The 16,965-nt window shown below is 39.9% G+C and overlaps 1 long non-coding RNA gene across 2 annotated transcripts in view; it reads right to left on the bottom strand.

Moving 5' to 3' along the window:
• The window catches only part of LOC146544000 (uncharacterized), a 148,872-nt gene that overhangs the window by 28,233 nt on the left and 103,674 nt on the right, over positions 1–16,965 (bottom strand). Inside the window, exons 2-3 of one of the 2 annotated variants that reach the window (XR_014884386.1) lie at positions 12,082–12,193; positions 4,877–5,011 (exon numbers count right to left, since the gene is read on the bottom strand). This is a non-coding gene — a long non-coding RNA (uncharacterized LOC146544000). The remainder of the gene's footprint in view (positions 1–4,876; positions 5,012–12,081; positions 12,194–16,965) is intronic. The other variant, XR_014884385.1, reaches the window with a different exon arrangement.

Genomic DNA, 16,965 nt, shown 5'->3' with positions numbered 1-16,965 from the left:
ACCCAGAAAAGGGTGGGGAAAAAGGCAAATTCTCCATTAAAATGCTGGCAGTGGGACACCCTGAATACTCCCATCTCCCTTCTGAAAACAACCCAAAAAAATCATTTGTGTGTGGGTTGGGGACCTGCTACAGATACAAAGGTTTTCCTCCTAGTTTCAGTCTAGACTTCAGCCTTCAGTGTTTCAGGGACCTGTGACAGCCAAAGCAGGAGAAAGAAAAATTACAGGAAAGCAGCAAAATGAAGCACTCAAATTCAGAAAAAACAGATGTAAAGGTATTCTCATCGAGCTTTGCTCAGCTTTTTTTCCCCTTTTTTTTTTCCATGCTTTATGACAGTCTTCACACACTCTTGCTTGCATTTGCCTAATGTGTGCTCTGCACAATTGCTAAGAGGAGAAGAAATGGGCACATAAATGATACTGTCCTCCTGCCCTGCAGTACCACAGTTGTCCCTAACAGCCTGCACACAAAAGACCAGCTCAGCTGATGTGCAAATCAGAAGCAGTTGCACATATAAGAGCAGCAGTGGGATCACAGAGCGTGCTCATCGCCAGAAAACATGAGCTGCCAAACACTGGTAAATTTCAGTTTGTTTTTTTGGTGGGTTTTTCTGAAGTTTATAACTTGACCATATTTACATAGGTTTTTGGTTTTCATGTTGATGGGACAAATGCTATCTTTGAGTGCAGAGTAGTTGTTCTGTCAAATGTTATATTCTTATTCTAAGTAAAGGCATTTTCAAGGTTTTTCTTCAGAACGATTAAGTTTGTTTCTTTTTTTCCCCTCATGAGCAAAAAGATGCCCTCTTCACTTGGGAACTGAACTGTTCTAGCTGAAACTTCAAAGGAAACTATTTTGAAGCAGATGTTCTGCAATGGAAAATTTCACATTGAGCCATTTCAGTGGTAGCTTTAAAAGAAATGGTAAAGCAAAGACTTCAGTTCAAGGGAAAAAAAAAAGTGAGATGCTATTGCATTGCCTGAACTTTCAAAACATGGATTGATGGGGCTTTCTAGGGAACTGTGTTCAAATATCTTTCCCTTTGCCCAAATCCTGACAATGACCCATATAGAGGATTGAGAGCTCGAAGACCCTCCATTTCCTGAAGGCTCCTTGTCACATTCAAATAAATACAATCTTGCTATTGCCTGCAAATACAGGAAAAACAAAGGCCTTATATTCATCCTCAGCTCCTGGGAGGCACACTGAAGGATGGCAAGAAGACCCAAAGGGTCTATTCCCAGCTCAGCTGTGGTTCAGTGACCGCTGGCAAGTCCCATGAAAGCAGCGTGCCTGAGCACAACCCCACCCCCCACCCTCCCAAATGCAGCTTGCAGCTCTGCTCCATCCTGTCATTTCTGCTTGGGAAATCATGGTGTCTCTGCTTCCTCAGCAATATTAAAAGCTCCACAGAGACTGTAACTTCAATAGCTCAAGTCAGCAAACCCCAGTGCTCCTCTGGCTTCCCAAACACATAGCTGATTGAGGCAGAATATGGAATTAAGAGCTTTCCTTATGTATAGAACATATATTTATATAAATATTTGTATTAAATATATTCTTTTTATAAGAAAAATGAAGGACATGGCATTTCAGACAAGCTGAAGATGCTTCTTGCATTTTATTGTCTCTGACTGCTTGAATCAAACCATTTAGACTAACATTATTCTTTCCAATATATTTATGAGTATGCTACTGTCATGACTCATTTATGACACAGGAAGCCTGTGAAGGCCACGTGTGTCAGAGTCTTTCACTGGTTGGTTCCCTGCTGTCTAATCCAAAGAAACGCCCAACAGCCATTATTTTCTTTGTCTTTATTCTCATGGAAACAGAAAGTGGATTTGAGGTGAAACATCTGGTTTGTTTTGGGTAAATGTTATTTATCTCTTCTCTTGCTTTGGCTTTTTAATGCTTTGTTCTTCCTCCCACCCCACCCCCCCCACTTTCTCTCCTTTTTGGAATAAAGGCCTTATTTGAAGTCCATCGGATTTTTTCATCAACTCCAGCAAGACCCTGGATCGAACCCTAAATGCAGATAAGGATTTAATTCCACAAGGTTGTATCTGCGCTCTTGTGATCCCCATGCCTTCTGCACTTGCTGAAGAGTTTGGCATATCCCTGCATACTACATTTGAAGGTGTTTCCTGTTTCAGTGTTAATGTGTTCCATTCATGCTAACAGCATCCTACATACTGGAGAAGCAGGGAAGGGAGGTACTCGTTTCCATGGTAGACAAAGATCAAAGATAGTGATGGATTTAGGAATGAGAACTATAGTGTTGACTCAAACACATTTCAGCAATGCCAGGGACATGTCAGTTGCATGCAGAAATACAAGCAAATCTGCATTTTATTAAAATCTCTACTAGACCATTCAGAGCTTAAAGTATGTGAGAAATTCTCTTCCAAGCCTGCATGTGATCTACTGCTTGAACAAGTTCCCAAAGGAAGTGCTAGTGGTCCAAGTGACCAGGACACCAGCATTACAGGCTGAGCATCTTCCTTCCTAAACAGCAGGCTTTGGACTGAAATTTAGGGCTTATTACCAGCACTGGCTGACAGTCCCTGGCACACAGTGTGGCTGTAAACCTAGGGCTGAGGAAGTTTTTCTTTTGCTGCAAACAGTAACATCCTATATGTATTAGCAAAGTAAATAAACCACGCACATCTTCTCTTCAGGAAGGACTGTGGCATCCATTAATTCTACTAGAAGATGCTGATTCTATTCTAGCTTCTAAGCAGACCTAGTTTAAGCTAGCATTCAGTAGGTTGGTCAATGATACTTAAAGAGTCTCATTACTTGAATTATTCTATTTCTTCCACTACCTTTCTTCCACTACCATAAATGAAAAGCACAGCAATGACAGCAGAGCAGCAAGGGCCCAGGCTACAGCACGCAAGGATATGCTCAAATGCAACAGTCATAGCAAAAGAAATAAAGAAAGAGCTTAGGCTGTATCCTAGCATTTACACACATTCTTATTCTATTTTCATTTAATCTAAGTAAGCTTTCTTTTGTGTTCTCCCATTAGTCTGATCTTCACTGTCTCCTCTATTGAACACTAAAGCAAAGCATCCATATAGTTTCCGATTTCTCCTTACTACCTTCATAACTGACCTGGGAGAAATTACCTCTAATCTAGTAGAACTGGCTGTCTAAATCAGACATTTTCTAAATTGGCTGTTAGAAATAACTTATTTCTTGGCTTTTTCAGTCTCTCTGTTTTTGTTTCCTTTATTCATAGGATCTCACAGGAGGAAGTGGATGGTCATCCAGCTTGAAATACTAACACGCTCATACACCATCAGGCTGTTGCTTCAGATCCTCCTGAGCATCTTGCCCAGAAGCAACATTCAGAAAGAACTTGAGAGCAACAGAGGAGACTGTGCTGTATGAAGCTGTTCTCCAAGGACATTCTTCCACTTGTCCCTTCAACAATATCTGAAGAAACATCTGGACAAGGATTCATCATATGACTTTAAATATGCTGATATTCGACTTCAGTGACATGTTCTGATGCCCCTTCAAAATGAAGCACCTACCAAATGAGGATTTAATTTAGATTTATGAGTGTGTTTATCGTCTATTAATGAAGTTCTACATAATAACTCAAACCACATTTATTGAGGCTGTTGTGATTATGTAACAGGGTATCATGTTTTTAATAATTAGCTGGCATCATTCAATTACATATGAATTAAAGCAGTTGCTGAGTTTACTGAGGAGCCAGGAGTTGTTCTTAGCATGATTTTGGTGTTGGCAATCTGATGCTCAGGAGGTGAGGTTTATGCTAGGTAACAGCTGCCTGTACTTCTGCCTTACATCTTCATGCTTGGCATGCAAAGGTCATCCTGAAAATGGGAGACTGAGAAATCTGGATATCAGGAATACAGGAATAGGGAGGTGGGGAGACAGTCCCAGCTTAATGCAGTAGGAAGTCAGGTGGTCCAGCATGAGTATTCTGAATTTAGTGTCTATTTTCATGTAGAACTGCAGGTGGAAACCCTATTCCGTAGCCCAGGAGAATCTCTTAACCACTTGGTCAGCATCCCCCCTGTGGTGTGGGAGTCTGTTTTTACAAAAGAAATCTAAACCTTCGAAAGATCTTTTCATCATAATGTAGAAAAGGAACATTTATGAAATCTCAGTTTCATGGGGTGGGAAAATTGTTTCCCTCTTTGCTCTAGAGCAGATTGATAAAAGGCTCATGATAGCAATTGAATGCTGGGGAAAGTTTTGATCTGTGCAGCTGTACATAATCCTTATTATTTTTACAAGTCACTGGAGGCATTTAGTAGGGTCAAAATGGTAAGAAATCTGGACGTGAAAGTGAAACAAAGTGTCTGTCAGAGGGGCCAGATTTTAATTGGAAACTAAATTTAATTTTAGAGAAAGAGGAAAATACCACACTTCTAATGAGATCCAGGGCACTTCAGAAAGCAGCCTGCAAAGAATATTTAAATAGAAAAGTCCTGTTCGGAAAGACCTGTAGTGAATGACTTGGTACTGTAGATTGATAAGTACACATGAGCTCATGCCTTACAAATGAGAAACCATATATGAAACATACTGATGACTTAAAGTAAGATTTTGAGTCTAATCCTAACTTTGACCAGGAAACATTCATTGTCACTTTGTTCTATTCTATAAAATGTTTGGAAGGGTTTTTTTTATGTGAAAGTAGCAAACAATGATTGGAAAATTTCACCTAAAAGAGATGCTTTTAACTAAAAAACAAATTAATGAGGTAGTGGAGAGGACTGTTGCTTTGGTTTTGGTTTGTTGGTTGTTTTTTTTTTTTTTTTTGGAAGTCAGATTCTACACTTCGAAATTGTTAAGGATGTGCAAAACAGAACAAATGCTGGTACTTACCAATAAGCTTTGAGAAGCGAGAGCGATGTTTTTCAGGTAGTGTGCTCAAATGAGGTAAGAACTTGAGCTCAGATTCTGACCCTTAAGTAGTCATTTGAGGAGGATGTAGTTTCTTTGCTCCATGCATGGCCACAGCTAGAAGAGGGGAGAGGAGGAAAGGATGATGGTTTCCAGTCTCTGCCTCTTCCAGCATCCACAGTCCTGAGAGTGGGGGGAAGGGGGGGAGGAATGCAATGACCTTATGGGATCAAAGCCAGTCTTTATTCTCTCAATGCCAATGAGAAGCACAGAAAGGAAGTCTTCCTTTCCTATTTCACCAGGTGTACTTACACCCCTTAAGAAAGCTCAAAAATGTTTGGATGAAGGAAGAGGATAATATGATCCTTCCTCCCTCAATCTCTTTTCTTCTTAACCAGTGGTTTGAACCTGTTTTCTCAATGTAGCAGCGTTTTGAGGTCAGACACCTTACTTCTTCTTGTGCTGCAACAGTGAGGCTGAATAAATCAACCAGATCTGATGAAATCAAACATTTCAGGCCAGAGATCCACAGGAAATAAAGGTAATATCTGTCTGCATACCACACATCAGATCTTACTCAGATTTTTTTTCTAGCTGGAGTGCCCTTATGTCTGATTTGGGTGGGTTATCTCCATATGAAGGAGCATGGCACAACAAAAAGCAATGAACTATCAGATTTGCAGTCACTTTTTTGCAGCTGAGCTAACTTTCTCCCTGCTCTGGGTGTAGAGAGAGAAGGAAATGATACGTGAAGAAACCTTTTTTGCCTTCCTTCCATCTTATATCAGTGGATAATGAAATTTTTCAACTGATTAGCTGCCCCATTGGTTGGAAAATTTGGAAGCAATCATGCAATTATATCACGAAACCTCAGTCATGTATATTCAGCCAAGTAGAGAAACCAAACTATTAGCAAAAATAGAGAAAGAGAAGAAATGGGAAAGAAAGGGAAAAAAAAAAAAAGGAAAAAAAAAAACTATTTATACTGCAATACTGGTCCTGAAAAATGGAGAAAAAAAAAACACAATGGAAAAAATTCTGCAAACAATTAAAGAAGGGGGAGAAAGGCTCAGGATGGGGCTGCTGTTGCAGGATAAATATAGAATTTATAGCATAGTAAGAGCTGTTTTTGTTGGGTCTTAATTAAAACTATGTTGGTTGCTCCTATGCTGCTGAGCCTCGTGCTACAGTCCGTGAGAAAAAGAGGGACAGGGTGATTTTCCTAGGAAGGGACTGATGCATCTCACTGAAGAAAACAATGATTGGCAATGCTCATCGTGAGCATTTCGGGCACTTCTGTAAACAGGAATATGTGCTTGTGCTCTGCTCCACGCCACACTGTCTGCTCCTGACCGACCCTGTTCAGCCCCATCTGCTCCAGAAGTCATCAGATGCAGATGTACTTTTGCTAAATGAAGCCATTTTCCCGAACTAATACTTGTTCCTTTTTCTAACAGGAGGGTTTCTTGCATCTGTTTATGACAGGATAAGGAAACATTGCTTTTATGCACCCATATGCCATTCAGATAGACTCTGAAGCATGATGGTTTAATTGGTAGGAAGATGGAACAATTTCATTGTGAAACGTGGCCCCACTGAAATTTCAGAGGTATCTTTTTGATCTTAGAGCTTAGGACCTGAGCTTAGAGTTGGCAGCCTTTCTGCCAGCAGTCATCTCCCTCTCCAGCTGCCCACCTTCTTTCCAAGGTGCAACCAAAATGTGGCATCACAAGGGATGAATACTTTGCTTGTGAAATCCGACAGCTGTGGACAGTGGATGAGTACAACAAGATGATCATTGCAGAGTCAGCTGCAATTGAAGAAAGGGTGGTTATCTATTCAGCATGTTCTGTTTGTAATAAGTGGAGAACCACATATACTTCCCAGGATCCAGGACCTTGGCTATACCTACTGGACAGCGATAGAGCCAAAACAGAGGCAGGTCTGACATGGGTCCAAGCCCACCTTCTGAGTATTCTTTTCTCCCATTTAAATGAATTTCAAATGAATTTTAAATCCAGTTCCACTGAGGAAAAGTAAGAAAAAATAGGCCAGGACAATATGGGGCAGAGGAGTTAAATATTGGTGCATTGCCAAAATATATGAATGGGGGAAAAAGAAAACAGCAAAAAGCACTGAGGTGATCCAATACATAAACTGAATCTGAGTCAGCCATTTACTTAATCGTTTTGCTTTATGCCCATCCTGGGTGTGACAATTGCTATCACTCCACAGAGGGACTCCATCCCACCCTTCCTGTTGGGATTTGAAATGCTCCACTAGTTTTCATGTCTCAGTACCTTGCTATTAATGGAAGCAAAGTATCCCTTCCCCTTGGCATCACAGAGTGAAATACACTAAGAGCTAGAAGTGTCTTTATTATTTTTTAATTTTCTTTTCCAAGACAATAAGAAAATATTTGGCAATTTCATGCTTGTTTGGTGCTGTGGTTTGATCTGGTTCCCCAGAAAAGTGGGGGCTGTTCTTTGGATTCTCTGAAGCCTCCCGGAGCGAGGGGAAATTGGTGGCTCTCTGGGAGCTTCCTGGAATGTAAAATGCCATTTAACTCTGGCTTTATGTCTTCAGATGCTTGGGATCTCTGGTGTCTCAAAGGCACAGGGAGCGCCAGGGTAGGATGGACAATTAGATGAGTTAAAAAGGGGAACTCATTAAGAACATTTTCAGAGCAAAAGCTGCAAAGGAACAGTTACATTCTTTGCCTTATTCTTTACATAAATTTTGAGAGCCAGTGGAAAACAGACTGTCACAGAGCTGGATTCAGGCCTGGTAGAGACATGGTTATGTTTTTGTTTTGCTTTCCACCAAACACTCAATACCCCAATTTTCTCTTCTGTTGCAGGGAGGGGAAAAAAAAAGAAAAAAAAAAAAGAACAACACACCACGAAAGGCTTCAACAAAGAGCTCTTCACCCACCAGTTCTCACTGCCCTACTGAGTCTTTTGCAAATCTCAGATGCCAACAGGAGCAGAGCTTTTTCATGAGAATTATCTGGCCTGGTCTCTGGATGATTGTAGGACAAATCTGTCCCATGACATAGAAAAAAAACCCAATGGTGATCGCTAATCTAATCATAATGAAAAAAATGTGATTCTTATTGGACAGTTGATTGGGATTTTGAATCCTTCATCTTTCACATGAAAGCACAGAAGACACCCAGGTTTGATAGAATCACATACAAGTTCATCTTTTCATAGGGAAGTTTGTTTTCTGTTGTGTTAGTCTTCCCTTGTATTTGCTTTGCTTTCCTCCCACTAAGACACAAAGAATCAACTTGAGTCAAATTCAATTCAGGGAGCTTATGAAAATTAGTGAAGTATATTCTCTACTTGCATCAGGAACCAAGAATAACCATTCTTAGCATTCTCTGTCTAGGAGAGTTTCATCCTTACTCAGAGAACTGTGGGCCACATTAGAAAAAAAAATTACAGCCTTGGTTATTGCCTTTCACAAAATAGCAAATACCCCTCTAGATTTAGTCTTTATGCTTCTCATCAAGAAGAATCCTTCTTTAATGGAGATGGTTCTTTAATTCCTAGAAGGTGCATAAAATAAAGGGCTGGAGGGACAGTGGTCTGAGTCCTCCATTGTAAGTAAGCGTTTATTACTTCACTCCTTTGTCTTCAGCTTCTTCTAAACTACGATTCTTATAACATCCAAAACCTAGACAGGCAAGTGAAGAGTGCTGGGAGAGAACTGGTAATCTTTATAGTTGTATCTTACTAATCTCTCAACAGTATAATTCTGTCAATATAATTTAAATGGCTGATTTGAGAAGCAGCAGAAGCAGAAGAGCTCCTAAGGCTTTAAAAGTCCTTTAAGTTCACTTAAGAAAAGGAATTTCCCAAGGGTAAATCATCCAGTGAGCAAATTTGTGCCCATTGTTAATTCTGTGAAGGTCTGAAGAGGTCTGATCTGAAATTAAGATTATTTCACACAAATCCACATCTGACAGTAGAACAGATCAGTGTGGGAACTTCAGACTGATTAAGCAGGATGGGAGGTAGTTTCTTGAGGATGTTTCTGTTTTGTTTTGTTTTTCCTGTTTTCTGGTTGAGTTTGTTTTTGTTTTGTTGTTGTTGTTGTTGATCAAAATAGTCACTTCTGCAATATGGAAACAGATCTGTTGGGGGAAAAGACTAGGCTGAAAAAAAAAAAAAACAGAAGCTCCACAGCAGCACATGCACAGAATGTACATTGTCCTTTCATACCAAAACCTAGCCATGAAACGAATATGAGCTCACAATGTTGCACAAGAAGCCTGTGCCACTAATCACTTGCAGCATAAGCCTAAAAAGAAATGGTTCTGGAGGTGTCAAAGCTCTGCTTTGTCACAAACTTCAGTGGTCGTTTCATTGGTTAATGTTGCTTTTCGTGGGATCACTTCAGCACAATTTAAAAAAAAAAAACTTCCTTAACCTATACCATTTATATTGGGGAAAAAAAAGATTATAAAACTAAACTGAACACAATCCCAATTTTAAGAATTAAATCCTTCAATTACCCATGTACAAATCCTCAGTAAAGATTTTGGTTTTACTGCTCAAGCCTTTATAACTCACAAAGGAGAGCCCACACATAAAAAAACCATGAAAATTAATGAATGTAGACTTGCAGCAGTGAGAAAATTGGAATTCCTCCTCTTCGGGAATTTCCAGCATGTCAAAACTTATTCTAAGCTGAAGTAAAACTTCCAATGTAATAAATTTGCACAAAAACTGAAATTTCTTACAATTCCTGCTTGGAATTGGCATTTTCATTGTTCTGAAGTAGAAAAAAGAATGAATAATTATCTATATTGAAATGCTTCCTTCTGTTTGCACGGTTTGCCACACATGCTCCAGTTGCCTGAAATTCAGTTAATGTTAATCTTCACTTTTTGTGATTGTTTCTATTCTGGCATTGCAGTTAAGCAGACAGGACCCCCAAGTTTTCCCTAATGCTTAAACTTTTCTGTCCCGATTCCATTTCTCATACAGCACTAGACTCACATGAGTACCCAACACAGCATATAATACAGGCCAAGCTGAATGCAATTTCTATCTCAGGAGCTGCAGCCCTCCAAAGGACTATGGATTTATAGAAGAGAACAGAGTTACAAATTCAAAGTCCTACAAGGCAATGTTGAGACAAGGAAATTAATGTAGCAAATGAATTAAGACAAAAAATATTTTGTATAAAAAAAAAAAGTCTTTTCTGAACGTGGGCTGCATTTCATTCAGATTGCATCACTGCCCTTTACATTATCACCACTGTGATTTTGACAATTGTTCACTTTTGGAAATCAGTTTGGTGGGAACTGTCATTCCTGTTGGAAACCTGCACCACTGTAAATCTCCTGACCATCCCTGCAGTTGTCGACATCTTACCACTCTGATAAGGACAAGCACAAAACCCAGCAATACTGGGAAATAACACAGACAAGGGAACCACTATAGGCAAACTTCAAGAACAAAAGTATTTAGGGCTGTTATTTTGTTTAAACACAGCTACAAAGACTTCTCTTTCTCACTGTCTACCCATCAGCCTTGCACCTCTTTTACTGGTGAATAACTGCTCTCCTGCACATTATCAGGAGATGCATTGTCATAAGGGAGAACAGATATTGAAACTAAAGAGATTTCTGAGAAAGAAGAACTTAGTTTCCCAGTGTACAGCTACAGTTGAAGTAGATATTAATTGCTACTTTACCCAGAATTTAAGCTTCCTGGGGTACCTCCTGCTGCTTGCACTGTTTGAAATTAGGTATGTGTTCCCCCTCCCAAGACATTTGTTGCACTTGTTCCTGTTACGCATTATACCCCCAAAGGATCTGACGTTGTCCTAAAAACCAGCCATAAGGCTTCCTGCCCTGAACCAGCCTGTGAAGTCAAAATCTCGGGAAGTAAATAAAACCAACTGTGCAAATGCATTTTGTCAGCTACGGGAAGAAAAAAAAAGTGTTTTCATGGAGCACATTTCATTTTCCATTGGTGCTTCTGGCAACTTCTTTCTTCTACACATCATCATCGGAGAGACAAAATCCAGCCTCCCTGTTGCGTACGCAAGAAAGGGAGACTTCCCCTGTGCTCCACTGCGAGCTGTAAATTTCAGAAGAGCTCTGCTATAATCTTTTACAGTCTACAATCCCACCCTTCAGCTTAATGAAATGGAATGGTACAAATGCTCTCTGGACATTTCACTGCTGACAGTCACCCAAGGTTCGCTTCAGCTGTTACAATAAGGCTATTTTATTGTCTTTTCTTTATTCCTCTTGTACAATTTCATGACTAACTATGTGTAAAATGGAAGGAATTTGACTATCCTTTCTTCATGCAGTTGGACAGAAACTGGACTGGTTCCTTTAACTCACTTTTCAGCTGGCAGGAGCTTGCTTTCTGTTTTCTTTTAAATGTCAGAAAAGGTTAAATAGACTATTCAAATGTGCAATAGATTTTGAAGACCTCTGGGGGTAAAACCTTCACAAGAGGAACAGTTTATATTAGTTCAAACAACGAACTTGGGTTCAAAACCTGGAAGGCAAAAAAAAATAAACCGACAATATGTCTTACATAAAAATAACAGATTTTTTTTAAACTTGATCTTTGAGCATAAGGGAAGAGAGGTGTTTGATACTCTCTGGCTTTCCTGGTTTTTATGCATTTAAAAAGTTTGGTTTATATTGCTGCCATAGTTTGAAAATACATGTAAGGCATGCAGTCATAGATTTAGATACTAGCAAGTGATTCCCAATATTTTCCTGTGTTTTCTTAATATCCTGCTTTGCTGCAGGACTTTCAAAGGCACTGAGATCCTAGTTAGGCTGCCACATCTCTACCTACTTGAAACAGAAAGCAAATGCAAACACTGGGTCTGAAAAGCCTAAAGGAAAGTTGGCGAGGGCTTTGGCTTTCACAGCTTGCTGAAAAATTCAGCATTCCTCATACAAGAAAATGAGCTACCATCTCAACTCAGGAGTTTGCTTGGCAGACAATCTGTAATTTGGGAGAGGGCAGGAGAGGAGACTGTAAAGAAGTGCTTGAATCCATAGAGCTGCCAATAGAATCATAGAATCATCAAGGTTGGAAAAGATTGCTAGGATAATCCAGTCCAGCCATCCATTTACCACCAATGCTGCCACATCTCCACATTTCATGGACAGATCCAGGGATGGTAACTCTGTAACTTACCTGGGCAGCCCATTCCAGTGCCCAACCACTCTTTCGGAAAAGTTTTTCCTCACATCAACCTGAAGCTGGATATTTTCTCAAGTTGCTTTTGCTTTAGGTTCTGCAAGATAGACTGTAAAGGGCTGGATGAGTATATGTATACATTTTAAAGAGTAGCACTGACAATAGGGCTTGGCTTTCAAGCTCCAAATACAGTCCACACTATCATATAAATACACAAATATCAAATGCTTGTTGATTCAAAAGTGGCCTGCTTTGTGTTACTGATGGCTATATGCAAGGGTCTTACAAATGCAAAGTGACCATGTTATTAAGCTTCTTTGAATGCATCTTCTCTTTCCCACTGGCAATATGGTTCAAATGGAAAATGAGAGCAAGGGAGCAACGAAGCATGGAGAGATCATTTTACCACAGCACTAAGCCCTTCAGCCCTTCACCTCAGCACTGCTCCTGGAGCCAGGATCCTTCTCCAGCTCTCCTTCGACTTAAGAAAAATGTGAAAAGTAGTTTAATTGGTCTCAGGTCTGTTATCACTTATGACAGCCATGATCAGAAACAGGGTCCATTAACAGCTGTAGCATTTAATGCATGCATTCACTTATGAGTAGAGGTTCCCTGTCTGTATGATTAATGTTATCTCAACATATTCTATTAACAAAAAATATGAAGCACTTTGATTTTTTTTTCTCCTTTGTGACTGACAACATAAACACGTTGTCAAAAGCACTGAACAGATGGTAAGGCACTTAGGGAAGCCTGCTCCATTTAAAGAAGTCACTGGCCTTCAGTAAGCACTTAAACCACCACAGGCACTAACTAGAAGAAGGCCGCTCTTTGTTTCCACAGAGCACAATGGAGCAAAGCAGTCACATTTTGCACCTTCCATACAGCATGTATATTCTTGCATTCTCACAACAGACTCCAGTTCATAGAATCCAGTTGGAAAGGACCTTTAAAGGTCACCTAGGCCAACCCCCCTGCAATGAACAGGGAATCCTACAGCTCAGCGAAGTGCTCGGAGCCCCTTCAGCCCAACCATGAGTGTCTCCAAAGATGGGGCATCCACCCCTGGGTAACCTGTGCCAGTGCCTCACCACTCTTATTGTAAAAAAAACAAACAAACAAACAAAAAAAAAAAACAACACACTTCTTTCTTATATCCACTCTAAATCTCCCCTCTTTCAGTTTTAAACCATTTCTTCTTGTCCTATCACAACAGATCCTGCTAAAGAGTCTGTCCCTTTCTTTCTTAGAGTTCCTCTTTAGTTGCACAGCAGCCTCTCCTCTGAAGCTGATGGTCTATCCATAGACAATGGCACAAGAAGCAGAGACAAGTAGCTACCACAGCACAGCAGCAAGGGAACAGAGCTCTGCTACATACAGGAGGGATTCTTGCAGTGTCAGCATTTGTTTTAGGGTCACATACAGCTGCCTTCCACATCTCTGTGCTGAGAATGGTGCTCTGCTTGTGACTCCTTTTGTCTACACAGTAAGCTTTAAACGCTCACCTGCCACTCTCTGTGGGGCTGGCTGTCTTGACAATCAAAACACTCTCTCATCGTTTCCCAGAGACCATTACCAGTTTTACTCTCCCCAATGTCTTGTTTCACTTTGGGGCCTTTCAACAGTTTGAGTAATGAGTGTTGATCAACATCAACTTCACTCCCACAACATGAATGAATTATTTCTGCAGAGATCTCTTACCACTATGACAAATCTGCAGAGGCCTTTGTCTTCCCTTTTGCTACCAGAGGGAGTTTCAGATCTTCATGTTATTAAATTCCTAAGGAACAGATTTTCTTGAGCTGATACAAGTTACATTATATCCAGGTCTAAAAATTGAAGAGGAATAAAATACCGCAGGAAACCTGGACCCTCCTTTCTCCCCCCCCTTCGGTTTTTAACCTTGTAAGTTGAACTGTCCTCATTCCTCAAGCACTACAGACACCTTATGAACTCATTAATCCAAAAGGCAGTTTGCTCTTTTTTTCCCCCAAATCATTTCCCACAAATATATTAGTCACGCTCACATTCTACCACTGTAGATTTTAATTATGACATTTTAATCTTAAATAGCAAATGTCTGAGAGCTTTCTAATGCTATTTCATTACCAACATTTGTTTCACAGTTATGTTTTTAACAGTGGACATTTCATCATTAATGGAAATGTGGTAACATCCCATCAATTTGAATATTGCATCATCTTTTCAGGTCCAGGCACTGTCCTGATGGCTCTCTTTATTGGAGCCCAGTTTTGATGAACCAGCAGAACCTGTTTCAAACTTTGTGGTTGCCCTCAGAGACATGTTAACCCACTAACTTGACATTGATACCAAAAAAGTGGTATGCAAAGTAGCTCGATTAAAGAATTGTAAAAGAAACATCAAAAAACTAAACCACTTTGGACAGTATCATCAAATAAACGTGGTGTCATTTTGTAGGGTAACCTTCTGTTTAAGGCTCATGCTAAGGCATGAGACAAGTCAACAAAAAAACATCTCTGTTGCCACCTACTTGGCCTTTCACTGCTGTCCCACATCCTCTGTTAGAACACCGTGACACAACTGAGAACAGGAACGTCCATGGAGGGTAGAGTGTGGGCTCTCCAAAACCACAGGTATTGATGCAAAAGACTTCCCATCTCAGAAAACAGTCCCCAGTGAGAAGACAGGTGTCTCCTAAAATCTTGGCAGAGCTTCTAAGTACTACTTTTTGAAAACAGCAATCAGAATCCAGTGACTTTTTAGCAGCATTAATTAAACACAGCTCATTAGACAGCTCATTAGAAGTGTTACATGCTTGGATTATTGTCATTAGTTTTACTGAATTGTTAGAGTTCCATGTTTTGATTTAGAACAAGTGAGCACTGAACAATATAGACTGCAGGGACTAATTAAAAATTGACTGACAGATCTCAAAATTTCAATCTGGGGAAGAATGAGTGACTGTATTTTTAGTAGTGCTGTTCTAGGGTGAGGTTCATTGTAGATACTTTCATTACTGATTGGGTAATAGCTGTAAAATTCTTGCTGATGAAGGGTGACACCAGCATTAATAGAACAGTGATTTATAGTAAAAAAAAAATCACTAAGTAAATTAAGAAGAAAAATCAGTAGAAGTTCCTGCCTAAGAGAAAGGCAGTAAGTACATCATGCCTACAGCAAGGCTGTCCATCAGTACAAATGTCTTAGCTTAAAATACAATTTAGCAAAAAGGCTGTTCACTCTGGTTAGGAAAATGAGCTAAACAGGGCTGCTGAGGTCACAGAGTATGATGAAAAAAGTAGTAATGTGGTAACAGATGATATCACCCCTTCAAATAGCATGTACTGATGCCAGCTTGTTGTGTCCAGTTCTGAATTCACACCTGAGAGAGGACACAAAACTGGAGACTTTGCAGAATGAAACCACATGATTATTTTGGGTCTGGAGAAATCCCCTCATCGTGGGAGAGTAAAAGAAATCAATCTGTTTAACTAATCATGAAGGCAACTAGGGAGATGAGAGCTGGCTTGATTACTCTATAATTACCTTCCCAAAGAAAAAATAGCAGTTGCTAATGAAGTCTTTAATTCAGCAGAGAAATGCAGAACAAGAATCAGTAGCTTGGAGTTGAACTAAAAGTTGGCGTGTTATTTAACTGCAAGGGGGAAGGGAAAAGAGGCAGCTATTTGGAGTTATCTGCCTTCAGAAGCAATGAACTCTCTCTCATGCTTTTGGTCTTCTCCAAAATGACCCAAGCACCTGTCTAGAAAGCACACTTTCACTGGGCAGCGTTAATGGGTTTTATTAGATGGTGACTGGGAGAAAAAACAAACACTGCATCTTGTATTAATGAAGTACGTAGGCAGTCAAATCAAATAACCCTGATGACCTGGCCTAGTTTTAAAGAATTTATAACCAAGAACAGTCTGATGCTGACCAGGGCTATGTGAGATGTTCCAATTTCACACTAGTACTGTGACCTTCTGAACAAGTTATGCAAGAACCTTTGCATTCTGATTGTGGTTAATCCTCTTGGGAAAAATTCCTTGAAAGGAATTTATTGAAAGTCTAGCTGCCTGGGTACTGACTTACTGATAGATAAACAGGCTACAGTAAAACTTATGAAATGATCTAGTATGGCTAAGACTTGTTTTTTGTTTTTTTTGGTCTTCCTACCAGGTGAAATTAAGAGTCTGAAGTGAAAAAAGCTCAGTTGGTTCTGCTCAAAGAGTCTTAGCAGGGCTCTGACATACAGGATTGCAGTTATTGCTTGATGCAAACTGAACAGTAGTTAATAATACCTTCATCTGCTGGTAATAATGCCAATCTCTCAGAAATCACTTTTTGTTCTGTTCGTTTTCCCTTTTTTTTTTTATACGCGAGTTGCACTGGGCAGAGAAAAACCAAGAGCAAATAACTGGCTATTTCAGTGGCATCTATTCAGACCATATTCATTTGGATATCTTCTTCTCTTAGCAAGATCTACTGGCTACATGCGCTGACAGTCTTGAAATCATCTCCTGTAGGAAAATCTGTAGAAGATGAATGGCCTTTTCAGTACTCTTTCAGTATCCTGTGAGCTTTACCCGTGCTTTCTTGCCTTCCATAGATGCCTCTCTTTCCAAACATGCTGCTCTCTTTAGATAAGTCACATTTTAAAATGCACTTAGCTTCACCATTGAAAGTTCCTGATACATTCACTGAAAGTTCCTGATGCTCACATCTCATCCCTAAAACCCACAGGGCATTATTCATGACCTACTACTTTCCAAGGCATACAGGAGAAATAAAATGAGTAGCTAAACTGATGTTGTTCTGAATGGTTGAGGAAGGAACATTTTGAATTTTAGCAAAGAGTTGTTTTCTTGAGCAATTTTGTTTTTTTCTGGCTGTTTTCCA

Source organism: Meleagris gallopavo, chromosome 7 (assembly GCF_905368555.1).
Source record: "Meleagris gallopavo chromosome 7, MGAL_WU_HG_1.1, whole genome shotgun sequence".
NCBI lineage: Eukaryota > Metazoa > Chordata > Aves > Galliformes > Phasianidae > Meleagris > Meleagris gallopavo.
The sequence above is the reverse complement of the archived record's forward strand: the minus strand, read 5'-3'. Positions and strand labels throughout refer to the sequence as shown.